Here is a 14,881-nt window from a genome sequence, read left to right on the forward strand (position 1 = left end):
GAGGTTTTCAAAAAACAATACCCAGGATTGCAATCTACAGTAGGTATCTGCATTATTGCAATGGTGTCTTGACTATACATCATCACAAAACTTTTTCGCGTAATATTTTGTAGTATTTTGTATAATAATTTTAAACGTATCAATTTTTGTCGAGATTCTATCTGAACATTCCGCGAATTTGTTCTACAGAAGATTTGATATCATATACATATATATCTCTATAACAAAAATATGTGACCGATTGATCACTGTCAAGATAATATTTGTGTGAAGCCTTTCGTTCTCCACACAGTTTTGAATTTCTTTCTATAACACAACAATATTACAAACGATCCGACGGAGGACGACGGTAGGTAGTATGGCTGATATAGATGAGGACCTATACCTGTACACGAAATCAGCATTTTATTCAAAGAAGACGAATATAATGTGCTCGATAGAAATAACGATAATAATACGAATTATTAAAACCGTACGTCAAAGTTGTTCTATTTAATTAACGATTATTTATATTGCCAAGGTAACCGGCTCGGCTCGAGTATATTTGAATTATTCAGGTTGCCATGATACGACGTAGTTCTAGACGTACTTAATGTTTTATAACATGTCATATACATGTATAATTGTGTACGATATATTGTATATCTCGCTTAAATGTATACATCAAGTATCCGTGATGTTATATAATACATCAGTCGTTCTTATAATGATATATATTATATATATATAGGACCCGCGCGTAGATGGGTATATTTATATTGTTACAAACGTACGAATTACGATCAAAGCGAATGTCAGAAGTCGAATTCGGTCATCCGGAGGTCGGGTGGCGGTGGCATGTAAAGCAATTGTGAAAGACCGAAAATCAGTCAGTTCTATATAAATTAAAATATACCAAAATATTATTAAATGATGTGTACTATGTGTATAGGACATACTATTATAATATTTTATGTTTTTTTCTCTTCATATAATTGTTATAATATGTGTATTTGATGTACGTATAAACGTATAAAAATAACGATCGTGGCGAGCAGACGAAACCTGCAGCGGTTATAGCCACGCAGTAATAATAATATTATACACGTATTATTATTTGTATTGTGTGTGGTGCGCGCACCTAAACAGGCATTTTACGTGATTTTGTTTCGAATTCCGATCAAGGCGAGTGACATGTGAAACCCTTCGGAAGGGAAATTTTTGAAATATTTAACGACAGCATCGGCGACGGACCACACCGCGGTACGATTTCGTGAACTAATAAAAATTATCGTAATTTTTTACGATCGGCTGTCGTTCGAAAAATAAACTTATATAGCACACACGATGCGTGTTAACGCTATATATAGTGCCTTAAATCACACTGGTGAGTGATGGGTGGGGTGGGTTACGCGGAATTCACACAGTGTTCTGCATAGTGCATAATATGATACACAAAATCCGTGCGCTCCGTATACGGTTCATAGTGTATATTATAATTATTGTGTGCTGGGTTTCCACGGAGGGGACGTAAAAGGACGAGATAAAAAATAAAATAACAAATCGTGATGTTGCGGTCATCCGCGCCAGCGGTACCTAATAACAATTATTATCATTACGGTCCGGGCCGGAGGATCATTATAATATGTGAGTCGGTCGTCGTCTCTCACACACACATGTGTATATACACCAAAAAGTTTAAGAATAATAATAATTCTTCTCGGTTGGTCGGATGTCGTTATTAAAGACCGTATGTTTTTGTCTCTGTCCATGTGTGTGTGTGTGTGTGTGTGTGTGTATCTCACACAGTCTCTCGCCATTGACGTGTTATTATTATTACTCCTCAAGAGTGTGAGTGTGCGTGCGTGCGAGCGTACGTGGCCAATTATTATTTACGGGCGCAGGGAAAACGATAATGGAAAAATATTTGTGGTCGACATCGGTCGCGCACCAACAAATGATAATTAAACCCGGTACGCTCCTCCAGTCACCAGGCGACCACCGCCGCCCGTTCATTTCTCGCGCAGCCGTTCATTACATATTATATTATACTACAATAACGTGTGTGAGTGTGTGTTTTGAGAGTATGTGTGTGTGAGAGAGAGAGAGAGAGAAATATTGCGTGTGCGTCGATGGGACTCGTAGGATACCTATACTATACACGAGCATCACCTTCGACGAGTATTGCATGTCGTCAACTGGATGCATATTTCCGAAAAAAAAAAATTGCCATGGTAGTTATGACGAGGGACTAAACGTATTAATACTATAATGATATTATTATAATACTATTAAAGTGTTATCCTTACTCCTTAGCCGGATAGTAACGACTGCAGTTACTCAGCGGAAGCTGTTTTCAGGTGGAGATCTGTATTTTTATAGGGTGTTTTGGAGTGTATTCTGATGGCCAAAGAACACCCGGGACACCACATCCTTTACTTTCACGTCATCCGGAGTATTAGGCGATTTGATTTTCAAATTGTTTGAGAGAGTATATTCTGTATCCCTAAAGAGTAAAGACTATGCGGAAAGTATAGTAGGTATATATAATATTCTATATAGTAGTAAATAGTATAGTAAATTGTGTGATCAGTGTTTGAATTGTGGGAAGACGCAGAGAGACTGAGCTACTCATAATTTTTCTTCAAATTATAGCGTACCCCTTTATTATATTCATCAAGGATTATAGGGTTACCATTAAATTGATTTGCTTAATTATTCAACTTCGTTTAGAATCCATCTTTATTTTTTTTCTAATTCAACCACTGTGTGTAATATAATATGTAAATTTTTTAGGATAGTACCTAGCTATAGTTTGTAATAGGTTATAAAATACATTATTTAGCTATGGTGATCCTGGGGTAGCATTACCCTGAAACCCCTGCAGGGATTCTAAAAATTGATGTCTTAGGGGAAAATATTTAGGACAAATTCTGAAATCGTTGATACAAATAATGGTTAAAAAAAAAACAAAAAAAATCGTAAACATTGGGGTGCTATGATAATACTATGGTACTATATTTTAGTCGCAAATGCAGTTATAGCGTCTGTACTTCAGATAGTTTTCTTCAAAACGCATCGATGCATCGATTTTATTTTATTTTTTATTTTTTTTTTCAATCTATTTCAAACGTCGTAGTGATTGGTGGCGTAAAACTATATTCGACAGATCTATATAATGATGCGACATACGCTTGTATTCGTCGAGACATAGGCGAAAAATACAATGACTTTACATTTTCTATTTAACGTATATCAATGTACTTGGAAACATTTAAATACAGTCATGAACGCGATCGACATAAATACAATTTAAAAAAAATAAAATAAAAATACTACGCATAATATTATACAGGACGTATAAAACGATATTCACACTTAACAATTGTATCTACGTATAGTCGATGTTACCTGGAACGTCTGAAAAAAATTTGACAAGGTTGAACGGTTTTAAAACCGTATCGCTATTCGCTAAAAATAACGAAATGTTAAATGAAACTGCAATTGTAATTTATTGTTAAAACATTTTCGATTTAAACCTCAAACAAATCTTTTTTCTTACGTATAAACAACAAGCGGTCTATAGTCTATACACGTAATACTATAATATTAAAATAATTCTGTTTAGCATGCTATTCGTATTTTTTTATTTTAAATTAAGTTTATTGTTACACGAGTTCATTCAAAAACAAAATATATCTATAAATGACATAAATTACCGGTGGTAAAATCTTTGTCGATAATTAAGCGTGTATCATCACAGTTTCGGTACAGGTGGACTAAGTTTACTTATACCTACTAATATTATATTACATATAGTGTTTATATAATGCGCTATCGTGTAAACTGCTGGATCTCTGAAATTGCTATAATTTTTCGTATATATTATGCATACAATATAATATAGGTACGCAGTATTGTATATAGATGTAGTTGCATCATATAATATTTTATATATATACGTTAGAAATTGTCTTATATGAAGAGTATGGCAATACTCTTCGTCATAAATTACTTCAAGTTAGGGTACAGCAGGACTATAATAATAGTAGCGTTTCATATACGCCATTAGGTCTTACATTTTTCACCCCAAAAAGTATACAAACGTGCATATTATATATCCAACCCCTGGCACGGCGGTTGTTTTTGTATCTGTATATGCTGTAACAGGGACGTTATCGGGAGGGGGGGCGAAGACACATTCAAACTCCTGCCCCCTTGATAATTTTTTATGTAGAATCTACATCATATTGAGATCACCCCCACCCTTTATAATATAGTTTAGGGACATGACTGCTATGTTGCAACGGAGGACAAAATAATCAAGAGTGTAATTTAAATGTTTGTCTGTTGACTTCCATATCTTGTATTAATTATACCACGTGCGCACAAAATATAGTTAAAAATAATAATGTTTTCAGTTTAAATCAAATACGTTATAAACGTTTTATTGTGTAGGTACTTCTTTATACCAAAGGACTACTGCGTATTATTAATATTTCCAGTATATAACTCTGAATCCGAATTAATGAAAAAAAATGACATTAAAACACGTTTCTCACATGGTTATTTTTCATTTTTTTTTTTACATGAGTGGTTTGTTATTATTGAAAGAGAAAAGCTAATTTAAATTTTAGTTACACTAGGGGATTTGTATAATATTTATTTGAAATATACCAAAATCGTCCGTCGGATTCCGGTTCCTTTTTTAGGTAATACTGTGGCCATCTGGTTGATTTTAAAATTATTATTATTATTTTTTATAATATATACTAATATGTTTAAAAAAAGTAAGGAGTTCCTTAATATTCTATTTGATTTAAAAGCAATCGTATTTGTAAATTAATACCTCCGTCCGTATAACTACTATAATAGGTATGTATATTGTATATAGGTTGTATAAATATAAATACTGTATAGGTAAATTTATTTATTTTGTATTTTTATAATGCATATAATTAAAAGTAATTTAAAAATACAATGAAACGTGTGTGTAAAATACTCGAAAAAGTCGGTTTGACGCTAATACGATGTGTTCTACTGGCAGAGAGCGCACGTCACGTGTCAAAGGAGAGATAATAAGACAGCCTCGTTCGGCGTTCCTATATGATATTATAAATACGAACATTCGCATATCCGTCCACATATTACGATAACGTCTATTATACATATGTTGTAGTAAGTACAGTTAAGTATGGCACTTTCGATTCGCATTCGTGTAGTGCGGAATACGATTAATTTTTAAATTTTTTTATGACGAGATTTCGATGCCACTTGACACGCAGTTTTGTAATTATTCATATAATTAATTTGTTGGTCTTAGGTGGTTGGTAATTCGTGTAAGGAGGTTGTGAGATTCCAAATAAACAGTTATTGTTCAGTGTTCATCCATCAAACTGATTTTCAACCGATTCACATCTGAAATGGGGGGGGGAGTGGGAGTACCGTGGTTGCTTGCGCTTTCCCTGCATGCGCTAAGTTACATGGTGACAACTAAATTTCAAGTAGATTTACTTGATGAACTAATTCTAACACCTAGGCACTGATACCCGGACTGCTCAGAAATTTGCAGCAAAAACAAAAACTCCTCAGGACAAAATTTCGTTGAAAGGAGTATTTAGAATTTAGCCAAACGAATGGGAAAAAAAAATCACTGAAAATATATCAACACACGCATAGTATTATAATATACTAACAATTAAAACGACGATAAAATAATACTTATTGTATTGTGCAGTATTTGCGATAGTATATACATTTGGAATGATATGGAAATGGCGACAATTTTTGCATATTATACAGCTAGTGTGCGTGTATCGATCGGAGTTGAGTTGCTGAAAAAAAAACCACCATTATTCTGTACGTAGGTGGCATACATATAGGTATAAACAAATAAAATCACATTACCTCACAGTCGTCGGTCGTATTGTAATATCGGTGCAAGTTGTACGCGCGCGGCTTTAATAGTGTTCGTAATTTGTGTTCGAAGAGCAATAATAACACGCGCGCCCGGACGATATGGTAATTTCTGTGATTTTTTTTCCTCTTCTCATCCGGACGCGTCGCGTTATATTATTATCGCGATCGCCCGCGTATAATAATAATAATAATATGTAAAACGTTTTATTATTTTCGATTTTATTATATTGTTTTTCCGTATTTATTCTTCTTCTTCTTTTTTTTTTTGTCGAACGTCGCCGCCACAGCCGCCTATTTCAGACCTTCGCGTGCACAGTAGTAGTTGTACAGCACAACGACTATTAAAACGCAGTACAAACAGTATAGGTACGGGCGGCGTAATAATTGTACACGCGCATATTATGTATACCGACCAAAGCAACAGCCCATTTATCTCTTGGAGCGCGCTGCTGCTTCAGAGATCGCCAATCGTCGATAATATTCAAACGTTGAAAAGCGCATAAGCGAGCACACTCGCAGAGGTGTGTGTGTGTGTGTGTGTGTGTGTGTGTGTGTGTGTGTGCATATGATACGAACGCGTGCAGCAACACACGTAATTAGTTTTGGATTTGCCGCGTGTAAAGGGACCTTCGTACGGCGGCGGCGTTTACAATAAGCACATTATAATAATATTGTATACCTACACGCGCACACCGCAGCTACGTATACCTGTATGTTATAATATAATATTATGTACGAAACGCATATAATAATATAATGAAGGCGATCGCGTATATAATAGCTGATATCTGCACCGTGTAGCGGACAAAACAACGAAAATTTTGAAATTTTCAAACTGTAGGTACATGCAATAATAATAATAATAATAATAATAATGATAACAATAATATAAACGCGGCAAATGAATACAATGTCGGTCGGATTGAATGCGAATCAAATAAATGTATATTTATGGTACTTTTAAAATAATATAATACGCGACGGTGCGTTTGTGCGTGTACTTATGCCATTCAAGGTTATACGGACCATACAACATCACCATAGGTCTATGTGCTTTATATAATATTATATTATTGGTACGCGCACATACATAGTATATGATGTATTATAATTTATATAAGTATTATTAAACACCACATACGCAAATTTGTGCTCGTGATCGCTCGTATGATCATCTAACTTCATATATATAGATGCCTTATATATAATAGAAGATATTTTACCTGTTCCCAGTGGCTTATTTGATCAATCGAATTATAATTAAAATCACGTTATATTGTATATCTATATAGGTATGCCCTATATTTATTTGATTTTCATGAAATATATCCTTCAAAATTAAATTATACATAAATAACGCTTATGTAATACATTCAAAAGTTATATTATATTATAATTACTAATCATATATATTATGTCATTATAATAAACCTTACACAATTTTGAATCGGTTGCAGCCTTGTATAAATTGAATGGAACTTAAAATATTCATCAATTTCCATTTAAACGTACACGCATGGGTAAGACGCGTAGTATCATCTGTCTCAAATCTATCTGGTATTGATATAATAAAAACTAAAATGACGGTTCAGTGAAGTTTTCTGCGGGGATATACGATTAATTATCATTAATTGTATGATATGACACAATCAGTGGATATACCCGATTTCCCTCATATACGTACATAACACAGTGTTTGAAATCCGAATTGTCAATGTTTTAAGCTTTCAATCTATTGTGAAATAATATTTTATGTATTGCTAAACATTTTTAAAACATTTCTTGTACAATTTATTATGATAAACAAAAACAGTGATTTATTGTAAAAATAAATACCACATTACACATCGTTCCTGGTGTAGTTTTTTGAGTTCGAAACTTTGAAATCAATGATTAATAATCTTCGCACGTTTTTATATTATGATTCTGTGTGAATGTCACGTTACATGCAAAAGTGGACTAGATATTTAAGTTTAATCAAAATGTCTATTATAATAAAATAGAATAGGTCTAAGAGTTGTTCTGTTATTTTTCAAGATCAGATTTTATTAAGAACACTATTATTGCAATGGATTTAAATTTGAATAACCTCCACTCCAAGTTACTCTTTGCATTAAATCTGTGATCTAGCCATGTGTATACAGTATAAAACTGTATTAAACATTTTTATTTCTTATTTTGCCACCAAAAAAAAAAAAAAATGTTTTAGTGGTTTTCAAAAATATAAAACCTAACATATTATTGTATCATTATGTATCTAGTATTATTGTTTATCTTATAAAATGTATATATTTAATGAGCTTTATAAAAACCGATATATCGTATTATCTACTCAGTGCCCAAAAGGAATGAACCCACTCCTGCATTTCTCAAAGATGTGTGCCTGGACATTTTTTGGATTTACCGGATTAACCACATGCCTATTATCTGTGTATTGACCGCTTTCTATTTTTTTTTTTTTTTTACAAACGAGATAATATGTGTTTAATTGGCAGACGTATAATTTTGTGACTGTGTATTTCGGAAGTTATTACGCCAAACCTATATACACGCGAAAAGAATAAAAATATCAAATAATTGGTTTTGTTATAAAATAACATTTCACATGATTAAATAGGATTGCTTTCGTTCCGTAAAGTGAAAAACAGTTTGTCGATTACTGCGTCTGTCACAGTATATAAACTATACATACAGTATATGAGTGCGTGTGTGTGTATACGATTTTTATCGCTATCCGCGGGAAACCTATTTGTCGGATTCGTGTGTGTATATATATTATATATAAGTCTATACCGACGTTGTCGATGGAATCGATTTTTTTTTTTTGGGAGAATTGCAATTACATATATTCGTGTTGAGAGAGGTGGAGAGAGAGAAAGAGAGAGAAGCAACGAGTGAGGGAGATACACAAACACAATAATAACATAGTGTATGAATAGTGTGTATACTCATGCACGCACAAACACTTTTGGCTGTGAGTCGTGTAAATTGAAAACAGTAAATATATAATAAGTGTAGACAATCACTCACGTATAATATAATTACGTAGGTATGGTATATATATTTTCTTAGTCAAAATGAACTCTTCTGTGCTGTGCGGCCGACAAAATTGACTCGAACGCTTTTATTTAGAGATTTTACTACTATTATTATTATTTACTTTCTAATTATTCGTGTCTTACTTCTTTTTTAGAGAAGTTTATGACCTAACGCTTTCTGGAATATGTATAATAATTTCTATAATTATATAATACCAATGAATATATTTATATCCTAATAGTGTATACATTTTTATGTACCTATAATTTTTATTGATTTTATTAATGTAAATTCTCATGTTTAATCGTTATAAACAACGTCGACAACGACCCACTCACGTACACCCATCCACACAGTTTATTATTTTCGTCCGTTTATGGTTTAATTATGTATAAAACACAAATCGGTCAGATGAATAAAAAAAAATTATTCAATTTCTGATTTAACATATAGTACCTATAACGGGGTTTACTTGAGTTTTTTTTTCCTTTCTACTTGCCATCGACGACGCTGTCAGAAATGCTAGCGCATTACGTCGAAAACGTCGCCATCGTTTATTAAAAACGAAAAAATTAAGTTATATATAAAGGCCAGTACAAATATCGAATACATTTATGTTAAAAACTATCAAATCTTCTTCGATGAGCCGACTTCGCAGGCCGACCGGAGTTTTCCGCCCTTGCCATCACATTCCAGATTTTCCCTATGCGAGTAATTCTCCGTTCGTCACTTTCATGGTTCGTCCGTTAGGCTTTCTCTGCCTGCCTAGCCCTCTCTTCCTCTTCTTTGAGAGTCAGGATATCCTCTGCCATCTTGTAAAAGATCCTGAACGTCTCCTCCGCGTTATAGAGCACCATGGCCCACACTGAGTGGTCTAACAGTAAATCCTCGAAGGCAGGGTGCCCGTCCTCCACGGTTGGGGAGTGCTCTAGGCTTCCACCAAGATCCTTCCTTAGACCGCTCCAATACTGGCACTTAAAAAGGGTGTGATTCACAGTGTCCACGTCACTGTTGAAGTGACAGCAGCACGCACTGATGGCCCTACCCTAGCCCGTCAGTGCCATGTGATATGACAGAGGCACCTCCGGGACCGTTCTACCAAGCTACCTAACGATATCCGTGATCGATAGCTGTGTCCACGATGCCTTAGTCGTGGAACACCATCTAATTCGCCACTGAGTGACCGTTATCCTTCTTTCTTCCCTCTCGATAGCGTCCTTGGAAAGGGGCATATCCCCAGGAAGCGCTAGAGCGTACGACCGGACCCTAATTCTAAGTCTCTTCTTGCCTAAGAGGTAAGATGGACACATGTCGGCTAACAACGGCTAAGCCTCATCAGACACCGTCCGGTAAGCCCGAATAGAGCATTAGATCTCTGCGGTCGTCTCAAATTAGCCCTGGTCTTAGTGGAGATTAATACAGGGTTAATTCACACGGGGGTGGCGTACAACAATTAGCTTTCCATCACCGAATAGAGAAGCTTCCTCTTCCATTAGCTTGGAGCGCTTATATTGGGCATAAGCCTATCCAAAGCGAGTTCCGAGCGTGAGAGTTTCTTGGCAACTGTGTCCACATGTTTTTAAAACGTCAGCCTTTGGTCTAGAATGACCTAAACCCAGCAGCTTACTTATTGCTATTGGGTTTCCCCCTATAAATAGATTCGGGCAAGTATATGCACATCTCCTGGTCAGCATTACAGCCTCGTTCTTTTGATTTGCGAGCTGAAGGCCTCTACTCGACATCCATTTATCCACCTGCTCCAGAACAGGGTTGATTAAGTCCTTTAGTAAAGGTCCCATTCTCGCTATACCAACAAGCGTCAGATCATCAGCGAACCCAACCAGATGAACAACTATGGGCACTGGCATCATCAAAAGGTCATCATAGGCAGCATTCAGCCCAAGGACTGAGCCCTGAGGAACACCACAGGCCACTGGTCTGAATGATCTCGCTTCGTCCACCAATAATACGCGCTCCGATAGCCAGGACCACAGCATCGAGACTAGGTACTCGGACGTAGATTCCTCTCTGAGGACTGTATAATTGGTCATCGAAGCGGGTTGAATGCATTTCTCACATCAAGAGTTACGAGCACACAGAGATACTTTGTACGTCCTTGCGTCGCAGTTGCGCTTGCGACTTCGAGGACGGATGCGACAGCCGTTTCTGTAGAGATGCCTTTCCTGAAGCCAAAGTGATTTGGGATTCTCCTCATCGCCTGGGCGTCAAAATGAAGTCTTTGGACAAGCAGTCTCTCTAGAAATTTGCCTGTGGTATCCAAGAGTCATATCGGACTGCAACTGAAGCGAACATCTATGGGTTTCTCTTGGCCCTTGTACAGCAGCACCAGTTTAGCCTTCTTCCAGCAGACAGGAATTACTCGATCTATCTAGCGCAGTTTATTATACCATAGATAAACCGTATACCTATGCATTAATAAAAATCCGTAGTGTATTTTATTATTATTCATCACAAGTTTATTATATTTATATACGGTCGTGTATAAACGGTAGGTAAACCACTACGACCAATATACGTAGACATTATGGTAGTTCGAAGCCCTTAGGTAAACTTCGAGTACCTATATATACAAATACCTTTAATAGTTGTTGTCAGTATTAATATTATTATTACTCGTACCTATGCCACACGTAGGTATATATATAGTGGGGCTGTGGCTGCCAAATTACATCAACGCTGGCGGGTGGGTTATTGCATCCTCGTCCATCAAACTTGTATAATTGATACATTTATTATATAATATATATATATATATATATATATATAGAGAGAGAGAGAGAGAGAGGAAATAACAATAATCCGAAATGTGGATCGGCATCATCTGCTGCTGCAGGAGCAGCTGGATCGATGTAGAGAATGTCCTTTAGATCGAGCCGACAGTCCCAGGTCGATGAGGGAATGAAATAATATACCACGTCTTCGCATGCCTAAACGCGCGTTTTCGAATATGATATTATAAGTCCGTACTCGCGTACCAATGTACTTTGTATTCATTTACACAAACGCATACACACATACGACATAAACATATATATATATATGTATAGGTACACGTATATTATAATATAGCCACGCAGGGGCGTCGGTCGTAACAAGGTATATAACAAGGTAATCGACACCTGCTGACGGTGCGGGCTGACACCCCATTTACCACACCCACCCGCCGCTATCCGATCAGTACCGCCGTGGTCGTCTTCTGCTTAACCTTGGTCACGTACGAGTATAGTATATATTATTATTATTATTATTGTTGTAGTACATATACAAACATACACACATGTATATAGCTGGAATTTATTGTATTCCTAAACGAGTTATAAAATAATATACACATAATATTACGCTTAAGTTATATATATATATATATATATATATACCTATATAATATGTAGATCTCTGTATCTCTGTTACATATATATTGCTATATATTAAATAGAAATGCGATAGAGGACAGAGGAGATAGAGTCGCACGTTTTTGGGTATATCAGGTTAGAGGTATATAAATAGGTACTTATATACTTTACCATATATAATATATATATTACATACTACATATTATAATACAAACCATCAATTAGTCGTATACCTACCACGTAACATAGCTGACTTGATTCTTCGCTAAGCAATTTTCATCTACATAGCTATAACTTTTTCACATATTACCAATATTAATATTAAAATATATTTGTACTAAATATTAATTATAATTTATCCAGTATAGGTATAGGGCATGTATAAAAAAACTCATCATGATAAATATTAAAGATACTATCAAATTGGTGTTAATAATCTTATGTATTTAAAATCAATTTTAAGAAAATTGTAGGAAATAATATTTATTTATTTATATAATATTTATAATTAATTTAGTATTGCACCTATATAATTTAATTAATTTGGCCAATATTAGTAGCGTAATTAATTTAAATTTTAATGAGGACGCAGTAGTGTCCATCATCATAAGTTTTTGGATTTTGTAGGATGCAACTACTAGTCTATGTATCTCTCTGAGGACGTAACTTGACCACAATAAAGATAATTGGACGCAAGATGTGTTCTCCCACACACGTATATAGTATATGTTATGCACAGCCGTAGTGAGTTTATATAGTAAAAACACATATTATACAGGATGTTACACATTATATATACATTTCTCATTTAAATACATGCCCGCTTGACGACTGTGCATAATATATACTATATAACATATTTCTATACCCATGTCCTGAGTAAAATCTTAAAAACTTACAACTATTTAAGTATAGGTACCTATTGACGTTTGGTAATAATTAATATGGAAATCACTGACTATAGGATTTTAAATAATTCGAGTTCAAGTGAACATAATATGGTGCACTACGAAACGTCGATGAACGTGGGTCTCTGATGCGTAGTGACAATTACATAAACCGTATAGCTAGGTATATTAAAATAGCGATTAGAAGAAAACAATTGATATTGCCGACGGTGCTGGCGAACACCGCACGGTGCACCCTGTATAATATACGATACGAGTATTATTATTATTGTTTACGTCGTCCAGGTGTCTCGCGAGCTCAAGAGGTCTTGTGCGAGTAGACGCGAACGCGTAGGAGATTTGAACGTAGCAGCAGCAACAACAGCAGCAGCAGCAGCAGCAGCAGCATCTCATATAGGTCCGGCACCGCGACGGCTCGCATTCCATTACCATTGTTCGTCCGCGCGCGCGAGCACGCACACACACACACGCATGCACGCATACACACATACACACACGCGCACGCGTGAGCGCGGTCCGATCCAGTCCCGGCAGACTCACCGGTACCTGTTTGACCACCCGCCCTGCCCCGTCGTCGCATTTATACCTGTACTCGTATGTATGTGTGTGTGTGCATTATAATGTATATCAGATGCAACAGTGTCCTCTCACCCGTTTTCCCAAGTCGTCGTCGTCCGTACCCCCTACGGTTTGGGTCAAGTGTGTTTCGCCCACACGTGAAACCGATTGGCATTCCAATACATATTATAGGTACACACACACACACACAGACAAATTTACGTTTCTCCGGTATCTATCTATGTACATATAATATATGTATTTATAAGCGTTGTGCGTAAGCACTTAGGTATATAAAATATATTTATTAAATGTGTAAGTGTGTAAACGAACGACGTTATGATGAAAAATGGTCTTCGAAACACTAGTAGCAGCCTCGCGTATATAATATATGTATAAATAAATGAGTACCACAGGACGTACCTAGGTCCATATTACGTAATATATTATTGTAATAGACGCAAAAGTATCGTCGACTCGCTAGACAGTAGACGTATGAACGGGTGCCCATTGATTGGATGTATATATTATTATACCTAAATATGTACATTATGCATATATTATAGTTGCGGTCGCATTATATAATACCTTTGTCGTCGTCAAAATGTATTTATAATACAACTAAACTTGGAATATATTACATTAAAATATGTGGCTAGAACGCATACTTTATAAATATGCGTAATATTATATAATAATATAGGTGAGCTTGTTTTTTAATTTTAATTTCAGAGTTGATTTTTGGCCTCGACTTCCGCCGCGGCCGCCGCCTGCTTCCTAAACAATTATTGGCAACTTCAGCGGGGTTTGATTTTAATAGTACACGCACATTATAGTTGATACAACACTGCAATCGCGGAATTACTGAAACAACGTAACTTTAGTCGAAACTGTGCGATACAACTTCTTACAATCGTCTTACAATGCATTTTTCACTTATCGCACAACAGCTCAACTTCGCTTGATCTCGACTAAATCTTTCTAAAATATCTATCAATCGGCATGGGGATTTATTTTTAAATTGTTATCATTGCAAACTATGACGTCACTGCAGCGCTCAGGACCAAAATTTTCAATGCGGTGCCAAATTCATATTGAAATCGA

Source organism: Diuraphis noxia, unplaced genomic scaffold, assembly GCF_037042655.1.
Source record: "Diuraphis noxia isolate RWA-SAM2 unplaced genomic scaffold, SU_Dnox_SAM2 contig0002, whole genome shotgun sequence".
Taxonomy (NCBI): Eukaryota; Metazoa; Arthropoda; class Insecta; order Hemiptera; family Aphididae; genus Diuraphis; species Diuraphis noxia.